Here is an 18,153-nt window from a genome sequence, read left to right on the forward strand (position 1 = left end):
GGTCACAACCTGTGACAAAATCCGTTAATGGGCCGAGTCGGAAACACGCATTTAATGCGCTATTAAAAAATTAACTCGACCCCTCACCGTGTATTCTGACGGGCCAAATAAAACCTTACTGTTATTCGACATATGATTAGATTTTCGGGGTCTCTCATCATGAATAACACTCGACCCAAACAAAGCCATTGGAAATCTGATGCAGCAAACCCGGGCAGTGTATAAACAGGAGAGGCCTATGGACTTGATTTGTTGGATCCACCAGAAAACCAAGATGGCGGCCATATCATTTTGTCTCAGTGCTATGGTGGGTGGAGTCAAGCGACAGACGTGGGTGTGGTCTGGTAGCTATCCGACCAATGGTACACATTTCAAAATTTAATCCCAGTGAAATCTGATCAAATAAGGCGCTTGCTGAAACTCAGTAACCAATCCCAGCCGCAGAGTCACAGTGCGCCTAAGCCAATCGGGTCGGTTGTCAAAAGCGGACGTGATTGGAGACCGTGCATGGGACAATAAAACCCCGGATGGGTGGTTTTGCGAGGAGTTGGAGTTGGAGTATAAGTACGCGTACAGAAGAGAGCAGCCTGAGTCTGGGGCAGAGCATGTCAAATCCTGAGGGAGTTCACGGCCGGAAGGAAGGGGACCGGGCTGGGTTGACCGGGTTTCTGGAGCATCCGGCAGGACAAGAAGGCGCCAAGCTAGGCGAGGCATTGCCAAGCAGAACGGGAGAGGGCTGAGCAGGGTGCTCCCCAATGCGCAAAGTGGAACGGGCATCCCGGAGGGTAAGGCGAGAGTTTGGCGTGGGGATCCTGCCAGATTTAGTCACCTTAGATGATGTCCTTGGTTGCTTAGCAACCCGTCACGTCACGGTGTAATCTGGTTCATCCGCTTCGGGGTCAAAGGTAGGGAAGTGGGTCCAATAGAGGCCACTCGTGACCCTGTGACTTACCCATACCAATATTTTGTGCACAACTCTGTTCTACAATGGATTCCAATAGTACTTTGGGTTTTGGTCAAAATATGAGATTTTAACAAATATGTGTAGGAATGAATATGATACAACTTGTGAAATTTTGTCCTTAAAATGTATGTACGTACTAGTCTCTCTGAATCATACTTGATGATGTTGTAATATTGTACTCTCTTTTTAATACAATACAAATTGTTTTCACCTTTCCTGCCAACCTTTTTCAGCTGTTTTGAGGGACTTGGTCGTTCCTGTCTGAGTAAGTACTTGGGGTTAATGGGGTCATGCAATCGCATGCTATCTGCATTCGCTTCAGAAAAATCTAAAAGGTGGAACAATTTGATAAGACGGGACTTTGTATAAACGTGTCCTCAATACGTATATGGCTTCAGTTGTTGCTTTTTGTACACATAGTCAAATGACCCAGTGCATCACAGAAAGAAAACAAGAAAAAGAGCAATCTGAGATTGCAAACCCTCGCCAGGGTGCATTTTCAGTGGTTTTTAAGGCTTTTGTGTTAAAACAAATATGGCGGCCGAACCACGTGACCGATGACGTTCTCATTTTTTTTTTCTAAAGTAATTTATTCCTAGATTATGCTCAAGAAATTTCATCTTGATCGGATGAAGTTTTGTACTTGTCGAATTATGATGTCATAATGGAGGCACCTATGACATCATCATTAACAAATTTAATTCCCCATGGGGAGTTCTTTACAATGAGCCACATCTCAATTTTTTATATTCAGCATATTCGGAGATATAGAGGTACAAAGTTTTTCGGTTTTTCCAAGATTGCGGCCGAACCACGTGACCCATGACGTCATCATTATTTTTTTTTCTCCCCCAGTTTATGCCGACATGGCGCTCAAGAAATTTCATCTTGATTGGATGAAGTTTTGTACTTGTCGAATTATGACGTCATAATGGAGACACCTATGACATCATCATTAACATATTTTATTCCCCTTGGAGAGTTCTTTACAATGAGCCATGTCTCAATTTTTTCTATTCAGCGCTTTTGGAGATATAGAGGTGCAAAGTTTTTCAGTTTTTCCAAGATGGCGGCCGAACCACGTGACCGATGACGTCATTATTTATTTTTCTCCACCAGTTTATGTGGTCATGTCGCTCAAGACATTGCATCTTGATTGGATGAAGTTTTGTACTTGTCAAATTATCAAATTATGATGTCATCATGGAGGCCTAGGGCCGAGAGAGTTAAAAATTGGGCACAGTCTATTCCAGGGCAAGACAAATATGTGTGTAAAGTTTGGGGATTCTACGTGCAACGATGTAGACGTAGTACTGCGAACAGACAGACAAACAGACAGACAGACAGACAGACAGACAGACAAACCAACCGATCAACATACTTGCCGGAATCTTTTCCAGCAAGTAACAAACGGACTCAAATGCAATACCCTCTCCTCTGGCGAGGGTAATAACAGCAGAAAGAAGTGGGGCGAGGATAAAGGGATGAAATAGAGGGAAACCTTGAGGAACAAGCATTCTGACTGTTGCGCTGCAATACATGTCCCCTACCAAAGTTCAAAGTGCCATAACTGTGTCAAAAATGATCGAATATGCAAATTTATGCACGGTTGATGCTGGTTTTCAAACTTGATCTGAGGTATGCTGAGACACATGTGTGTCACGCCTCGCCTCGTTGATAAGCCCACAAGGTCGCTCCGTGGAGCGGCCTGCACGTACTGCACTGTGTGAATTATATAATTACCAACTCACGGTCTGAGGTACGAGCGATTCAAGAGATATCCATTTTCTAAATATTTTCGTTTAATTAACGATACCTGCCAAACCACGTGCCCTATCGCAAATTCCAAAAGGACATTTTAGTAGACTGACATGCTGAACAGATGTGAAGTTTCCCCTCGATTGGATCAAAAATGAGGGAGTTGCTCGGTTTTAAAGGTTCATGCTTAAAAACGTCATAACTCTGAAACCATGTGACGCATGACGTCATGCTCGCTGACTTTTTTGTTCGTCATGGGTATGCGATTCTGCCTGCAAAGGTTGGCCTCGATCTGTTCAGCCGTTGCAGAGAAAAAGGGGTTTTCGTGTTTTCACGAAAAACAATGTGGCGGCCGAACCACGTGACCTGTGACGTCATAATTACCATTAAAATATTCTACAGACCGAGTCCCCCCTACGGTGAAAATTTGATCTCAATCAGTCCTATTATTGCAGATAAAATCTTTTTTAAAGGAAATTAAAACTTAAAATGGCACTGAGTTAAGGATCATCAGAATTATCAGAATTCCCAAAGTTCAAAGTGCCATAATTTTGTCAAAAATGATCGAAACGTCGTGAAGTTCGAACTTGATCTGTAACTTATCATGAGGAAACCATGTGCCAAGTTTGAAATCATTAGCATTAAGAGTTTAGGAAAAAAAAGTTCGGAAAACTGTTCTTTGCCTGACGGACTGACGGACGGAGGGACGGAGTGCAAACCTATAGTCCCCTCCGGTGTACACAAACAACCATTCATCAAATTTATGGGGAAAACTGTTTAATTTCTATTTTCATTTTTCATCCTCTGGCCCCAACCCACCTGATCCATGCCACGGTTGTAGTAGCCGCTTGCCTGCTGTTGTCCCTGTCAGACACGTTGACGGCTGACCAGGCCATCACTACGCTGTGTTCAGCCCGTGGCTCCCAGGCGATCCAGACAATCAAGGTACGTAATTGGTCTTCCCTTAATCTCTAAACACATGCATTTCAAACATGCAACCACAATTCTTGAGGTTGAACTCTGTGTTGGCATTAAGTTATGACCATGATTTTTGTAAACCTTCAGATCATTTCGTGTGATGTTGTTTATTTATCATTTGTGACATATCGGATTGTTTTTCAAGCCATGCTACTCAAAATAAAAGTATACACACCCGCTTTGGCAAGAAAGGTGTTTCAAGGCAAGAGGCAAGAGGGAGGATTCACTGTATAGAGGCGGAATGTCCGTTGCAAGGCTTCAGAAATCAATTCTGAATATTAAAAATAAATAAATAATGGGCAATCATTAGTTACTCTTTTTTTTCCCCACCTGTCGAATCGACTTCCTCAGTATCTTTAATCACACTTTTGTCCTCCAAGGCCTCAAGATGGCTGTTCACCACAATTTCAGGTCATCCCCAATCCGAAAACATGGTCCGTTCTATCCCCACCAACGCTCCACAAGCCCACCTCTTTCAGGGTTTACAGTTTTCCCTTCCACTTCTGTGATTGAGAGTTCCATCCATCTTCTTCACCCCTTTGTGTCCTTCCCTTGCCCTCAATAAATAATTGATTGGAGTAGAGCTTAGGTTTGGACAAGCAATAAAATAACGTCTAAAAGTGGTCAAAGCTGTGTGTCCTTGTCATACACCCAACTTGTCCACCGAATTTCGTCTCAATCTGTCCACAACTTTTTGAGATATCCAAACCGACAGACAGAGACAGGTGCGAAAACATAACCTCCATCCATCTCCGGTGGCGGCGGTAAAAAATACTGCCACAAAATATAAAGCGAAATTGTACTGAAAACAGGTAACTAAATGAACCAAATGAACAAGATGAAAACAGGACAGCAAATAGGTAAATTATACAGCGGTGACAACTTGGCATGAGTGGTGGAGAAAATTTAAAGTCCAGGTATGGGGAAAGGAGGCCCTGTCGCTCTGATGGTAAATTATCAGGGTTTCATCTGCCGAAGCTTCCTCCGCTGGGAGCAGACGTGGCCCTGCGTGTCAACACGGCACTGGCAATCCTGTCCAGATTGACAGTCGAGTTCTTTACGCACTTTCACCAAATGGTCAGACCCTAGGTCCCCGCACTGCCACAGATGATTCCAGGGAATGTGGATGGATTGGTGGAGGAGAGGAAGAAGTGGGGATGGGGATAGAAGGGTGCACGAAGATAAATAAAAGGTAGAGGGAAGGGAGAAGAAACATCTGCAGCAGGAGTTATATGCAAGATGCTGTTTGATGGAGGTCACTCATTGATTAAGTGATTATTTATTTATTTTATCACCGACACTAAAAAGCAGAAGGGAGAACGCAGTCATTTGATAAATAAATAACCTACAAGAGGTGGTTATCAGAAGTAAAATCGATCGTGAATGGAAATGTGAGACCACAGGAGATGGTGATGAGCTGCAACTTTGCAGTATTGGAGGATGGAACATGATTGGACAGACACAGCGAGGAGTCATCAAGAGCTAGGTGATGTTTGCACACATGGAGGAAGTCAGCAGGTTAATCATGGAGACAGCCTTGAATGTCACAGACTTGGGCTTGGGTGCCAAAGTATGGCAAAAGCACGGGATATCAATCAATCAATCAATCAATATTTCTTATCGAGCACTTTTCATTTAGAAGCAAAATGTCGGTGCTGAAATATACGTCTCGTGATTCTGTTTCTGGACCTCCATCTATTGTTGTGTGAGGAGAAGCAGCAGTTCTGTAATTGAATGGCTGGGATGGAAACCAAACTGGGGATTGAGAGGATCTGTGTTTTCACCCACAAAAGACTGACTTCACCAGCTACCGCCATGTCTTGTGGAGGATGGAGAAATGTAATAGAGTTTATTGATGGAGGAGAGCAAGCATTGGTGAAGGCATTCTCAGGAAGAATCAACATCAGGTGTCGAGGAGATGATAGATCAGGTGAACAACTTTTCCAATCAGCAGGTGGGAATTTCCAGATTCTACACCACTTTGGGCAGCTCTCCGAATACAGTAACAACTCGTGCACTCAGAAGTCGGCCTGGAAATACAATACAACTGCTGGGATGCCACAGCAAGGTTCACTATGGTACTGGGCCGGTGCTTATCAGGGTAGCCAGAAAGGCCGAGGATTGTCAAAATCTCACAGTTGATGACACGTTTGAGCAAAATATGCCTCGTCCGAAAACAATTTGCGGAACCTGCCAAAACTGAGATTGCGAAACACTTATTTCCCAAAATTGTATTGATTGTTTTCACTTGTGGGAATGAGTGTAACCAACATAGCTACGGTTACAAAACCAACTGCTTTGACTTGTCTGTTCATGAGGTAATATACTTGTAGCAGATAGCAAATTGTTTTGGACAGCAAATTGCTCCCAGATGCTTATTGAGTAATTTTAGCTTTTATTAGACGGTTTTATTGCACAAAGAGAACTGCCAACCATTATTGCTGCGAAGATCAAGGAAGTCCTGGTCTTCGCAGTTTAGTTAAACTCCATAAGTTTCACTCGGTGATTGTACCGTGACCATTTTTACTGGCTCATGTGGATGTCCATTTCTGCCCGTTTTCCACAGCAATACAAGTTTGTTCAAGAGTTCCGCACCTTGTCAGAAGCGCATCGGGAAGCAAGGTTTCTCACGGCAACAGCTCGGTCTGTTTCACGCTAGACTTTCTCACTCGGGCATTCCATTCTTTCATCCTCCCCGGTCACTCACACTTGGTCTTGGTCACTTGTTACTTGCAAAATCGAAGATTTTTCAAGTGTATTGGTCGGTTGTGTTTGTGGTTCTGTATGTCTGTATGTCTGTCTGTCTGTTTGTTTGTTTGTCACCGGCCTACAGGTCACAATTTTCAACCGATCTTCGCGAAACTTCACCAAATGGTAGAGTTGGTCAAAAGCAAGAAGCCTATTGTTTTTGGGGTCAAAAGCTCAAAAGGTCAACATAGGCCAAAGGTCACCAACTTTGCTTAATTTCTAAAATCCTCAATTTTCATCCGATTGACTTGAAATTTGGAGAGGGCTTGCATATCTGGTCACTGAATTCAACCACCAAGTATTTTTGAGGTCAACATAGGCCAAAAGGTCAACATAGGCCAAGTTTAAAAAATCCTCAATTTTAATCCGATTGACTTGAAAATTGAACAGCATTTGCACATTAAGTCACTAAATAGGAAAACTAACTATTTTCGAGGTCAAAAGGTCAAAGGTCAACTCAAGGTCAACCTTCCAAAATCATCATTTTTCATCTGAAAAATCGTCACTTTTCTTCCTGTTGACCCGAGTTTTGATCAAGATTGTCAATTTAAATCTTTATGAAATGGACAATTTGCTGTATCAATGGAAAAATTTTTATTGAGGTGGGGGGGGGGGGCGATTTTGCAAGTATCGTGCTCCGCATGACATCTTCTTGTTTGGACCTTGTTGGTTTGAACCTTGTTTGGACCTTGTTTGGTCTTGGTCACTCACTTGGACAATTGGTCACTCACACTCACACTTGGTCTTTCATCTCAGCATGATCTCTTCAGGCAATCTTGATCTGAGTTGCTATTTCCTGTGATATTTCATCTTACCTCCTTCCTAATTGTGAGCACAGCTTGCATTGAAGCAAGGCTTTTAAAAATGTGTACGTGGTGGACAAATGAACCATTTTCTGTATCTGCGTGCTGCTGTTTTGTGAATTATCGCAGTATCTCTGTCGCAAACATATTTGACCACCACGCCCCTGTTTATGGTTTTTCTTTTATCGCCAAGGTCACAAAACAGGATGTCTGTTGCCACTTTGCAGGGGAAAGTGTCTTCTGCACTCCTGCCCCTTGCACCAACACACCAAGGTTTTAAATTCTTGAAATGATTTTCCTTCTTTATTTAGCTGTGACCTCAGGGAGAACGAGTTTCAGCATATTTCTTGGCAATCGTTTCACATTTTCCTTTCCATTAAATCTGCTAACTAAAACAGATAGTAAATTTTATGCCCTTTTTTTCCCTGCGATGTGCCTTTTATCTTAACTGCACTTTACAACTGTTGCATAATCCAAAAGATTAAATATTTTGAAAAGATGTAACAATTTTTTCTGTCTGGGAGTATTTGTTGCCTTTTGCTGCAGTCGGGCGTGCCCGTCATGTCGAATTCTTTTTATAGTAGATGGCACACCCACGTTCCACTGGAGAAATGAACGGCAAACAGTCAACTTATCCATATTGCTGCTGCCATGGCACTTCCTAGAGTAGTGAAATGGATTTCCAAACACAATCCAATATATAAATACACACTCCCTTCAGAAAGTATTCACACCCCTTGACCTTTTCACATTTTGTTGTGTTACAGCCTGAATTTAAAATGGATTAAATTGAGATTTTTTTGTCACTGATCTACACAAAATACCCCATAATGACACAGTGAAAACATGTTTTTATAAATTCTTACAAAATAATTTAAAATGAAATATGGAAATATCTAATTTACATACAGTAAGTATTCAACTCCGTGAGTCCATACTTGATAGAAGCGCCTTTGGCAGCGATTACAGCTTCGAGTCTTCTTGGATATGTCTGTATCAGCTTTACACATCTGAATTTGGGGAGTTTCTCCCATTCTCCCTTGCAGATTTGCTCAAGCTCTGTCAAGTTGGATGGGGAGCGTCGGTGAACAGCAATCTTTCAAGATTTTGAATGGGATTCGAGTCTGGGCTTTGGCTGGGCCACTCAATGACTTTTACGTTCTTGTTCTGAAGTCATTCTAGATGTTTGTATTGTCTGTATGCTTGGGGTCATTGTCCTATTGGAATGTAAATCTTCGCCACAGTCTAAGGTCTTTTGCACTCTAAAGCAGTTTCTCCTCAAGGATTTGTCTATATTTGGCTCCATTCATTGTTCCTTGTATCCTTATAAGTCTCTCAGTCCCTGTTGCTGAAAAGCATCCCCATAGCATTATGTTGCCACCACCATGCTTGACAGCAAGGATCATGTTAGATGGAAGATGAGCCATTGAGCCGTGCTCAGTTTCGGCCAGACGTAGTGCTTTGCATTCAGGCCAAAGAGTTCAATTTTCGTCTCATCAGACCACATAATCTTTTGCCTCGTGCTCTTAGAGTCTTTCACATGCTTTTTTTGCAAACTACAGGTGTGCTGTCATGTGCTTTTTTCTCAGGAGTGTCTTCCATCTGGCCACTCTCCCATAAAGCCTAGATTTATGAAGTGCTGCAGAGATTGATGTCCTTCCGGCAGGTTCTCCCATCTCAGCCAAGGAACTCTATAATTCTGTCAGTGGTCACTGGGTTCGTGGTCACCTCCCTGACCCAGGTCCTTCTTGTCCGATTGTTCAGTTTGGTCGGATCGCCAACTCGAGGAAGAGTCTGAGTAGTTACATAATTTTTTCCATTTCCCAATAATGGAGCCCACTGTGCTCTTGGGAACTTCCAACACCCTAGAAATTGTTTTACACCCTTCCCCAGATCTATGCCTCCTCACAATCCTATCTCAGAGTTATATGGACAGTTCCTTGGACTTCATTGTAGAATGTAGAGTTTCTGCTCTGACATGCACTGTCAATTGTGGGACCCGATATAGAAAGGTGTGTTTCTTTCCAAATCATGTCCAATCAATTGAATTGGTCACAGTTGAACTCCAATGAAGTTGTAGAGACATCTCAAGAATGATCAAAGGAAATTTGATGCACCTGAGCTCAATTTGGAATGTCATAGCAAAGGGGTTGAATACTTATTGATGCAAAACATTTAAGCTTTTCATTTTTAATTATTTCGTAAAAATTTCTAAAGAAAAAAAAAATTCCACTTTAACATTATGGGGTATTATGTGTAAATCATTGACAAAAAAATCTCATTTTAATCCATTTTTAATTCAGGCTGTAACATAACAAAATGTGAAAAAAGTCAAGGGGTGTGAATACTTTCTGAAGGCACTGTATATATTTGTATTGTGATGGCTGTGTGGGCGGATAACTCCGAACCATGTCTATAAAAAGACAATGGATGCCATTGACAACACCCACCTCTGACTGGATCTTCGTGCCCTTGGTCGTTTTACCATACCTGTGAGATGAATTAAGCAGATGGGGAATCGTGCCATTGACTACATTGCGGCAACTTAATTGGCCGAGCGACAAAACGCCACGGTCAGCACTCTATGGGCTACCACTAGAATGATGTATTCAGACCAATCAATCCCGGGAATGCTATACCAGATCAAACCCAAGCAGAATAAGTCAAACACGGTATAAAACTTCCATATGTTTCATTACAACACAAGCAATTGAGCAAGAAATGATGGGAGGAATGATGGATGGGAGAATTTGAATGCGAAAATAGTGGGAAGTATGGCAGTTGGGGAAGTCAAATGGGAAAAATGGTGGGAGAATTCAAAGGATGGCAAAGCAAAGCATATTCAAATACTTGCAGCACAAATGCATTCCCACTTATCCCCTACGGCCTATACACGAAACCTGCCTTCGGATGCCTTAGAACAATGATGTAGCAGCTGTATACTAGAAATGGATCCAGACACCTGAAGGAAGGACACGGATAGTTTAGGAAGAGTGGGAAGGAGATGGGGATGTGTGAGAGAGAGGTATGGGGACTTCTATGCGCACATTCAGCAACCTCAGTTGAGGTGACTGTGCAGTGTGCATGACCACTCCTCGGCGGTTAAAGTTCACCTCTGTCGTGGTTCCTTCCTCCCTGCTGTGGCAGCGCCCGGTCATATTGGGAAGCTGTGAGAGGTCCGTTCACCCAACACGATGACCTGCATTGCATGTCTCTGAGCATTCTCGTTCCGTCGAGCGAGGGCAGGCAGAGTCACCGAGGCAGCGTGGCAATGGATGTGGTGAGGAGAAGGTGCACCTGGTTGGTAAGAGTGTCAGTAAAAGACGTGGAAAGTATGGAGAAAGAAAAGCGACGAAGATGATCTGTTTGTGGTTCATGTGAAGGTGCGTGTCTGGAAATTAAGTGAGTGGAGAAGTTTCAAGATGTTGAGGAATAAAGAAGGGCGAAGTGGAATGAAAGTGGAAGGGCAAAAAGACTTCGTGCACTTCAGTGTCTGCACACACGAACTGCTGAGACAAAATGAATCCGAGCACACTCATAAACAGACCCAGACAAAAACAGACGAAAGACTCGACTGTGCGTCTCGCCTTTTATTCACTCTTTCCACTCCACCATACTTGGGCTGGCATAGGGCATTCCCAACATGGGTCGGACTGCCGTAGGATGCTGCACACATGCTGTGGCCACACTGGATTGGCGGAGCCGTGTCACAGCGGCGTCACTTCCAGAAGGCAGAGGAGGTATTTGGCTCTTTTATTCCTTGGCTCTTTGTCTTTTCTCATTCGCTCATTTGTGGAAGCGAGGCACTCGAGGATTGGAAAAGGATGTGTGAGTGCGTTGTTTGCGAGATGTTTGAGAAGAGGGAAGATAGAGAGGGCGAAAGGAGCAGAAACTTACGCTAACTCACAATCACAACGCATATTTATCCCATGTGTACAATGTAATCTGAATGCTAAACGTAATACTACAATATAACAAACTCCAATCTTACGTATATATGCTTTTACTCGCCTAAGAGGTGCACAATGTCCTCTTCGGGCCCACAACCGTCACAATATATTCGTATTCAGGTATTCTGCCCAAAGACAGGTTCAGTACTGCCGACACAGTTTCTTGGCAAGGGTCTGTGCAGGACCTGTGCATTCCAGTTGCCCGGTTCAAACCCAGCGAGTCATGTCAAAACGACCACCGAGGTCAGGTGAGTCCACACCTCCGAGTCAGATCACGGCCTTTCATCTCCGCTGCCATGCCCAATGGCACTGCAGAGCTCCCCCAAGCCCTGTGCGAATGGGTGATCATGTGACTGATCTTATTGTAAGGCCATGCAACCTAAATAATGTGATGCGATCTCTCCACCAACCAATCCACCTTCGACAGGATTTCATGAAACCAGCATAGAAAACCACCAGGAGACAGTATCCGCTGCAGTATCCACACAGACAGTATCCGCTGCAGTATCCGCACAGACAGTATCCGCACAGACAGTATCCGCACAGACAGTATCCACACAGACAGTATCCACGGCAGTATCCGCACAGACAGTATCCGCTGCAGTACCCACAGACAGTATCCGCTGCAGTATCCGCACATACAGTATCCACTGCAGTATCCGCACAGACAGTATGTGCTGCAGTACCCATAGACAGTATCCGCTGCAGTATCCGCACAGACAGTATCTGCTGCAGTACCCACAGACAGTATCCGCTGCAGTATCCGCACAGACAGTATCCGCTGCAGTACATACAGACAGTATCTGCTGCAGTACCCACAGACAGTATGCGCTGCAGTACCCACAGACAGTATCTGCTGCAGTACCCACAGACAGTATCCGCACAGACAGTATTCGCTGCAGTACCCACAGACAGTATCCGCTGCAGTACCCACAGACAGTATCTGCACAGACAGTATCTGCTGCAGTATCCGCACAGACAGTATCCACTGCAGTATCTGCACAGACAGTATCCGCTGCAGTATCCGCACAGACAGTATCCGCTGCAGTATCCGCACAGACAGTATCCGTACACACAGTATCTGCTGCAGTATCCGCACAGACAGTATCCGCTGCAATATCCACACAGACAGTATCCGCTGCAGTATCCACACAGACAGTATCCGCACAGACAGTATCCGCACAGACAGTATCCGCACAGACAGTATCCGCACAGACAGTATCCGCACAGACAGTATCCACACAGACAGTATCCGCACAGACAGTATCCGCACAGACAGTATCCGCACAGACAGTATCCGCACAGACAGTATCCGCTGCAGTATCTGCACAGACAGTATCCGCTGCAGTATCCGCACAGACAGTATCCGCTGCAGTATCCGCACAGACAGTATCCACTGCAGTATCCGCACAGACAGTATCCGCTGCAGTATCCGCATAGACAGTATCCACTGCAGTATCCGCACAGACAGTATCCGCTGCAGTATCCGCACAGACAGTATCCGCTGCAGAGACGCAGAAACCAAGTTAGGTTTATAATGTACAGTATGTGTAAATGTACAGTATGTGTAAATGTACACGGAGTAAGAGGATACAAAATGAAGCAATCAATAACAGTAATTCATTAACAAATACCTTACCCCTATCGCAGGCCCCTTGAGTTAAGGAATGATTGGCAGGTTCTTAAGTATCTAATCTTAAAGGTCTTCAGCCAACCATAGAGTTAAGGAAATCATGAGACATGAAAATATCTTGTGCCAAACACGTTAGTCATGCAGAGTCGTCCTGCATGGAGTTCTCGGAAACATACTGGTGGTGCTAGGACCAGCACGATGGGGGAGAGACGTGACTGGGTGAAGTCAGCGCGGAGTCGGCTGGACGGGGCGAGGCGTCAGCGAGTTGGGGGCGTGGCTTCTTTATTTTGTATACGTAGTCGTCGTCGAGGCTCGTTTCAGAGCTAACACAGTGTGGTGCTGTGCACACACGACTCGGTTGCCAGAGGGGTAGGCCACAACGCGTGGATACAAACCAGAGTCTTTATTAAGAGTTCGCATCTCAGCACTGGGCGGGCTCGAGCTTAGAGCCCGCATATATGTCCCGAGGCCACGCCTTGCCCCCGGGCGTCGCCGATCGGCCGAACGGCGGGGCATGCATTTCAGTTCCCCGCCTGGACGCTCGCGCCACCCACTGGTGCATGGAATTATTAACCCTTGTGCCCACCACACGCGCCCCCCCCAGAATTCCCACGCACCTGAAGGGTGAGCTTGCAGGGAAGCCGGATGACCCGGCCAAAACGCTCCCTGGCGATGCGTGCAGGGCTGGGGGGTAGCGGGGCTGGAGGGTGCCGGGGGTCTGACCGCCGGGGGGCGGCCTCGACGCGGAGGCAGAGCTGCTTGCGGGGGGTGGTCCAGATCGAGGTGGGCCGGCTTGAGGCGGTCCACGGAGATACACTCCGGAGCACCGCCGATGTCCAGCGTGAAATGTTTGTCCCCGGTCTCCAGCACGCGGAAAGGCTCGTCGTACGGGGGCCGCAGCAGTGCCCGGTGGGCGTCGTGTCGGATGAAAACGTACTCCGCCGTGCGAAGCTCCGGGGTGACGTTGGAGGGCGGGCAACCGTGATGTGCCGTGGGCACCGGGGCGAACCTCCTGGCGGCCTCCTGCAGGGTGGAGCGCTGTTGCGCCGCGGACCAAGGGGCCGTGGAGTCGGGGATAAACTCGCCTGGCACCCGCAGCGGCTGTCCGAAGACCAGCTCCGCCGAGGACGCGCGCAGGTCGTCCTTGGGCGCCGTCCTGAGGCCCAGCAGGACCCAGGGGAGCCTGTCGGCCCAGCTGCCGTCGTGGAGGCTGGCCCGGAGTGCGGCCTTCATGGAGCGATGAAAGCGCTCGCATAGGCCGTTGGCCTGGGGGTGGTAGGCCGTGGTGCAGTGCAGTTTGACGCCGAGCCCTTGCGCCACCGCGCCCCAGAACTCCGAGGTGAACTGGGGGCCGCGATCGGACGAGATGTCCGAGGGGGCACCAAACCGGGCAACCCACGTGGCGATGAAAGCGTGTGCGATGTCAGCCGCAGTCGTCGCCGCCAAGGGCACGGCATCCGGCCACCGGGTGGTGCGGTCCACCATGGTGAGGAGGTGTGTGAACCCCCGCGAGGGGGGCAGAGGTCCCACCAAGTCGACGTGGACGTGGTCGAACCGACGCTCGGGCACCGTAAACGGGGCCAACGGGGCCCGGGTGTGGCGGTGGACCTTTGCGCGCTGGCACGCGAGGCACGTCCTGGCCCAGTCGCGGACGTTCTTCCTGAGGCTATGCCAGACGAACTTCACCATGACGAGCTTCTGGGAGGCCTTCCTGCCCGGGTGGGACAGGCCGTGGATGGCGTCGAAAACCAGGCGCTGCCAGCCAGCGGGCACGATGGGGCGAGGCCGGTCGAGGGAGACGTCGCACAAGAGGGCCGTGCCCGCAACGTCGAACGGCACCTAAGTGATGCGGAGGCCTGTGACGGCGGTCCGCAAGGCCTGGATGTCGGGGTCGGCGGTCTGGTCCTCCGCCATCCGGGCATAGTCGATCCCAAGGTGGACCGCGTGTGCGACGGACCGGGAAAGGCAATCCGCCACCGGGTTGTCTTTACCCGCGACGTGACGGATGTCCGTCGTGTACTCGGACACGGCAGAAAGGTGACACTGCTGCCGTGCCGACCATGGCTCGGCGACCTTGGCCATCGCAAACACAAGGGGCTTGTGGTCAATGAAAGCCGTGAACAGGCGGCCCTCTAGCAGATGGCGGAAGTGTCGGACCACCAGGTGGAGCCCGAGCAGCTCGCGGTCGAAGGTGCTGTAGCGGCGTTCATGCGGGCGAAGCTGCCGGCTAAAAAACGCCAGCGGTTGCCAAGCACCTCGCACCCACTGCTCGTGCACCCCGCCCACCGCGTAGTCCGACGCGTCGGTGGTGAGGGCGATCGGTGCATCGGGCGCCGGGTGCGTCAGCATGGTGGCGTTGGCCAGGGCCAGCTTTGCGCCCGCAAACGCCGCGGCCATCGGCTCCGACCAGGCGATGTCACCTTTGCCCGGCTTGCCCCGGAGGGCCTCGTGCAGGGGGCGGAGGAGCCAGGTGACGTGGGGCACGAAGCGGTGGTAAAAATTTACCATGCCCAGGAATTCCTGGAGCCCCTTGATCATGCGGGGGCGCGGGAAATCCCTGACCGCCTCCACCTTGACCGGTAAAGGGACGGCCCCGTGCCTGGTGATGCGGTGCCCCAAGAAGTCGATGGCGGTGACGCCGAAACGGCACTTCGCGGGGTTAATGATCAGGCCATGCTGAGTCGCTGACCCAAGCGTTCGAAGAGCGTACGGAGGTGGAGCAGGTGCTCCTCCCGGGATGGGCTCGCGACTAGGATGTCGTCCAGGTAGACGTAGATGAAAGGTAAGTCACGCAAGACGCTGTCCATGAGCCGCTGGAACGCCTGGGCCGCATTCTTTAACACAAAAGGCATTCGCAGGAACTCAAAGAGGCCGAAAGGGGTGATGACGGCCGTCTTTGGGACATCGTCCGGTCGTACAGGGACCTGGTGGTAGCCCCGGATGAGGTCCACCTTGGAGAACACGGTCGTGTTTGCCAACCGGGCGGAAAAGTCTTGAATGTGTGGGACCGTGTAGCGGTCGGGGGTGGTGGCATCGTTGAGCCGGCGGTAGTCGCCGCATGGCCGCCATCCGCTGCCGGGCTTTGGCACAATGTGCAGAGGAGAAGCCCATGCGCTGTTGGAGCGCCGTACGATACCCAGCCACTCCAGCGTGACGAACCCCGCTTTCGCCATGGCAAGCTTCGTGGGGTCGAGGCGGCGTGCCCGGGCGTAGACCGGTGGTCCGACCGTGGGGATATGGTGCTCCACCCCGTGTTTGACGGCCACCGCTGAAAAGGTGGGCCGTGTGAGGGCCGGGAAACTGGCGAGGAGGCGGGTAAACTCGTCCGCTGCCGGAAGCGTAGAGACTAACCTCGCCGGGACGGAACCATTCAGCAAGCCGCTTGGCAAGCCGCTCGGTAAGCCGCTCAGCGAGCTGCTCAACGAGCCGCTCAGCGAACAAGTGAGCGAGCTGAAGGTTTCAGCCTGGACGAGACGTCTGCGCTTAACGTCGACCAACAGCCCATGCGCACATAGGAAGTCCGCGCCGAGCAGGGCCATTGGCACGCTGGCGGTGACGAACGACCATTGAAAGCGCTGCCCTCCAAACCGCAGTGAGAGGCAACTGAATGTGCGGATGGGTGTACCGTTGGCGGCAAGCAAAGCGGGGCCCCGGCCCGCGGCTTGCTTGTCAGACGCGGAGGCAGGGAGGATGCTTACCTGCGCTCCCATGTCGCAAAGAAAACGGCGCCCGGACGAGGTGTCCGTGATAAACAGGAGGCTGCCGGAATGGCCGACGCTCATGGCGGCAAGTGAGCGCCGGTCGTTTCCCGACCGGTCAAAAGAACACGGCGGGCGGCACGTTTTAGCCTTGCGGCCGAACCTGGCATGGTAGTAGCACCAGGTTTGCAGCGGTGGCCCCCGCGGCGGCCGTGCCGGTGGCGGTGGTGGTGGCGGCAGCGGTAGTGGGCGGGGCGTAGCAGCGGCCATGAGGGAAGCAGGGGGCGCTGTAGCCTCCGTGCCGGGGTCCACTACGGCAGCACCGTACACCGACCGTGTGTCGCAGGCCGCGAAATACTTGTCGGCCTCTCCAGCCAGGGCGCGGGGTTCCGTTATTTTGGAACCGGCCAGCGCGAGGCGCACCTGTACAGGTAGCTCGCGGAGGAAAAGTGCACGGAACAATAAATCCGGGCGCTGGTCTCCAAGCAGGGACAGCATGAAATCCATCCGGACGGATGGTCGTGTATCGCTGAGGGCGGGAAGGTCCAGGAGGCGGTCGGCACGTTCGACCTCCATGAGCCCGAACGTGGCGAGGAGACGTTTGAGCGCGTCGTACTTGTGGTCGCCCGGCGGGCGCCGAAGGATGGACACGACGTGGGCGGCAGTGCCGGGCCCGAGGGCGGCGACCACGTGGTAGTACCGGGTCTCGTCCGCCGTGATGCCCCGGAGTTGGAATTGAGCTTCGGCTTGCACAAACCAAAAGTCGGCTTGCATTTCCCAAAACTCCGGGAGTTTGATTGCATTGGCGTTGGTAGCCATGGCGCGTTCCGGGGTCAGCAACGGCTGAACCAATCGGGGTCACCAGTGTGGTGCTGTGCACACACGACTCGATTGCCAGAGAGGTAGGCCACAACGCGTGGATACAAACAAAGCACTGGGCGGGCTCGAGCTTAGAGCCCGCATATATGTCCCGAGGCCACGCCTTGCCCCCGGGCGTGGCCGATCGGCCAAAAGGCGGGGCATGCATTACAGTTCCCTGCCTGGACGCTCGCGCCACCCACTGGTGCGCGGAATTATTAACCCTTCTGCCCGCCACAACAGAGAACATATAATGAAGGGACGGGGAGAGAGAGGGAAGTACAACAACAGTAGGGAACAGGGACATCAGGAGATCTGTGGAACATAGAGGGCTGGGTGTGGTGCATATAGCATAAACAAGATGGACACCAGGGGTTTTCAGGAAATAAAACAAAGAATTTGAAGGAGATGGGTTTGGGGTACATTAACGGGGATAGAAAAGATCAAGGTTTTGGATAGGGGAAGATATGAGATGATGGTGAACAGCTGTTTTAAAAACCTGGAGGGAGAAATGGGATGGAAGAGAGTGTTGGAGTGTCTGCCAAAGTTGGGGGAAATGAGGAATGAAAGAGTGAAGGTGAGCTAGGTGTGAGGCAGGAGCACCAGCCCAGAGGGGAGAGCAGTATTCCATCACGTTGCGGATGAAAGCTTTGTATGTGGTGAGGAGCTCAGAAGTGCCAAGAAAGGACTTCGCATGATGGAGAATTCCCAGTCGGCGACTGGCTTTGGAGGCCAGCTTGGAAATGTGGTTTTCCCAGGAAAG

Source organism: Myxine glutinosa, chromosome 12, assembly GCF_964187855.1.
Source record: "Myxine glutinosa chromosome 12, kmMyxGlut1.1, whole genome shotgun sequence".
In the NCBI taxonomy this organism is placed as follows: domain Eukaryota; kingdom Metazoa; phylum Chordata; class Myxini; order Myxiniformes; family Myxinidae; genus Myxine; species Myxine glutinosa.